Source organism: Chrysochloris asiatica, unplaced genomic scaffold, assembly GCF_000296735.1.
Source record: "Chrysochloris asiatica unplaced genomic scaffold, ChrAsi1.0 scaffold00060, whole genome shotgun sequence".
NCBI lineage: Eukaryota > Metazoa > Chordata > Mammalia > Afrosoricida > Chrysochloridae > Chrysochloris > Chrysochloris asiatica.
Genome location: NW_006408578.1, coordinates 12,007,572 through 12,011,437, shown reverse-complemented (window position 1 = coordinate 12,011,437; position 3,866 = coordinate 12,007,572).

Here is a 3,866-nt window from a genome sequence, read left to right as displayed (position 1 = left end):
ACAACAACAACAATTGATTTATAATTATATTCCATTGTGTTCAGAGAACATGCTTTATATTATTTCTGTCCTTTAAAATTTATCTAGATTTGTTTTATGCCCTAGCTTATAGAACCTATAGGACCCAGAATGTTCTATATGCACTGAAGAAGTTTTATATTGTCTTGTTGTTTGGATGAAGTGTTCTATAGATGTCTGTTAGGCTTAGTAGGTTTATAGTATTGTTCAAGTCTTCTATTTCCTTGTTTATCTTCTGTCTAATTGTTCTACTCCTTATTGTTGTTGTTATTGTTAAGTGCTAACATGTCGGTTCCAACTCAGAGTAACCCTGTGTAGAGTTTCCGAGGAGCAGTTGGTGAGTTTGAACCACCAACCTTGTAGTTCAAAGTTACCTTGCAGCCTGGTGTTTATCAGCACCACACCAGACTCATTATTGTAAGTGTGGTATTGACAACTCCAACTATTGTTTTTGAATTACCTATTTTTCTTTTCATGTCTGTCAGTTTTTGCTTCATGTATTTTGGTGCTCTGGTACTAGGTACATATATGTTTATAATTGTTAGATATTCCTGATGGATCGAACCTTTTATCATTACAAAGTGTTCCTCTTTATCAGTAGTAACATTTTTTTCATTTTAAATTATATTTGTCTGATATCAGTATAGACATTCTGGCCTTCTAGTGGCTACTATTTAAATGCTATATCTTTTTCCATAGTTTTATTTTCATTCTATTTGTATGGTTTAATCTAATGCATGTCTCATGCAGATAGTATATAACTGTATCATAGTATGATAGTATCACTGCCTTTTAATTAGATTATTTAATCCTTTTTTATTTAGTGTTATTAGTATAATTGGATTTGTCTGCCATTTTGCTTTTTTGTTTTTTGTATGTGTCATGTCATTTCTGTTCCTCTAGGAGTCCTGGTGTGGCGCTGTGGGTTAATGCGCTACACTACAAAGTTTGTTTGAACTGCAAACTCACCAGTCACTCCTTGGAAACCCTCTACAGGGTTGCTATGGGTCAGAACTGACTCAAAGGCACTTAACAACAACAACAACATTCTTCCTTTACTCTTCTTTTTTTTTTTTGCATTAAGTAAATGTTATCCGATGTAGAATTTAAATTTCTTTAATGATTTCTCCTTATATTTTAGGGGTTGCTCTAGGATGTACTAAACAAATCTTAACATACCCAAACCAGCTTACAATTTATGATAGATTAATTCTAGTAATATATAGAAGCCTCACTCCTATGTTCTTTTTCTCCTTGTTTTAGTGGCTTTATTGTTATACATAGTACATGTATAATGTTATAAATCTAATAATACATTGTTATTATTATGATGCAGCATCTGTAGTTATTTCTTTAGCCCCATGCAGCTATGGACCTAACAATACATTGTTATTGTTGTGTGTTATCAAGTCAAGATTGACTCTTAGTGACTTTCTAGTGCAGAAGATTTCAAAGACTGTAATCTTTATGGAAGCAGGTCACTACATCTTCCTCCCACAGAGCTGTTGATGGGTTTAAAATGCAAATCTTTCTGTCAGCTGTCACTGCCACCTGGGACTCCTTAACAATACTTTATATGCATATCATTGTGTACAATTATATACATATCTTTGCATACATTTGCTTTTAAAATCAGTTAAGAGAAAAAATAGGCATTTTTACTGTCTTTTACCACCACTCTGTCAGTTTGTTATGCTGTGGTGGCTTGTAGTGGCTGTGATGCTGAAAGAGATGCCACCAATATTTCAAATATCCTCATAGTGGATAAGTTTCAGCAGAGCTTTCAGACTAAGAATAGGAAGAAAGGCCTAGTGATCTACTTCTTGAAAATATTAACCAGTGAAAACTTTATGAATAGCTGTGGAACATTGTCTGATCTAGTGCTGGAAGACGAGCCTCTAAGGTTGGAAAGCACTCAAATCCATCTGTCAGTCATAGGGTAGTAGTCATACACCTATAAGGAAGACCAGTTAATACAACTATTATAAAATTTATGTGCCAACCGTTAATGCCAAAGATGAAGAAAATGAAAATTTTATCAACTTCTGCAGTCTAAAATTGATCAGACATACAACCAAGATACATTGTGATTGGAATGAAAAGTTGGAAACAAAGAAGAAATGTCAGTAGTGGAAAAATATTACCTTAGTGGTAGAAACAATGCTGGAGATCACATGACAGAACTACTTCATAAGACCAGTGATTTATTCATTGTAAATAGGTTTTTCAGCACCATCACTGGAGACTACTCATGTGTGTCTCTCTGAATAGAATCTACAGGAATCAAATCAGCTACATCTGTGGGGGAAAAATGATGGAGAAACCTATTATCAGTCAGAAAAAGACCAGGGACAGACAGCAGAACAGATCATCAATTACTCAGCTGTAAATTCAAGGTGAAGCTGAAGAAAATTAAAACAAGTCTACAAGAGCCAAACTATAACCTTGACCATATCCCACCTCAAGTGTACTCATGTGAAATCTGTACATAGGCCAAGAGGCAGTCATTCAAACAAACAGAACAAGAAGATACTGTGTGGTTTAAGTACAGAAAATGTGTGTGTCAGGATTATATCCTTTCATCATTCTTATTCAATCTGTATGAGCAAATAATCCAAGAAGCCAGTCTGTGTCAAGAAGAATGCAACATCAGGATTGGAGGAAGACTCCTTAGCAATCTGCTTGACTGAAGTGCTGAGGACTGAAAATACTTAATGATGAAGACCAAAGACTACAGTATGGATTATGCCCCAACATTGAACAACAAAAAAAAATCCTTCCAATTGGACCAATAAGCATCATGCTAAATGGAGAAAAGATTGAAGTCGCTAAAAATTGCATTTTACTTGGATCCAAATCAACGCCCTTGGAAGCAGCTATCAAGAAATCGAATGATGTATTACACTGGAAAAATCTGCTGGAAAAAAACAATCTTTTAAATGTAAAAAACAAAAACAAACATATTCATTTAACCCAAGCCATGGGGATCGCATGGCTCCACATGATAAGCACTAGACTTTAAATCATATGGTCTGTGGTTTCAGCACACTAGCCACTCTCCAGGAGAAGATGAGGCTTTCTGCTTCTGCAAAGATTAAAAAAGCCTCAGAATCCCTATACAGAGTCACTATGATTTGGAATTGACTCCATGTCACTTAATAATAACATAGTCATAGTATTTTCAATCACCTCATATTCATCAGGAAGATGGACAGTGAATCAGGAAGGCATAAGAAGAAGTGAAATCTTTATTTTGTGGTGAAGAACATTGAATATACCATGGACTGACACAAGAACAAACAAATCTATCTTGGAAGTGCAGTCAGAATGTTCCTTAGTAGTGTGGCTGGTGAAACTTCTCTCATGTACTTTGGACATGTTATAAGAAGGGACAAGTCCTTGGAAAATGACATCAGTGCAAAAGAGAAAGGGCCTCAATGAGACAGACTGACACAGTGAGTATAACAATGGGGTCAAACAGAGAAAGACCTGACCACTGCTTCATTCTGTTAGACATATGGTACCATGTGTCAGAGGTGACTTGACAGCACCTAACAAAAATAACATTTTTATGACATATTATATGTCTGTTGATAAAAGTGTCAAATGAGGCAATCTTTCTTTAGTCATTATAAGCTTTTACACGTTTTTCTTTTGTTTCAATTTGGAGAACTATTGTTCTTCTGAGACAGTAACCACCAGAATTATCAAGGAAAAACTTAAAGCAAGAGTTGATTTAGAACTACACCATAAATTTTACTTATCGTGTGTAAACAATGTAATAGAGTTGCATATAATAAAATTGTTACTGAAGAAAATAATACAAAGTATTTCATTTTGCCATGTAT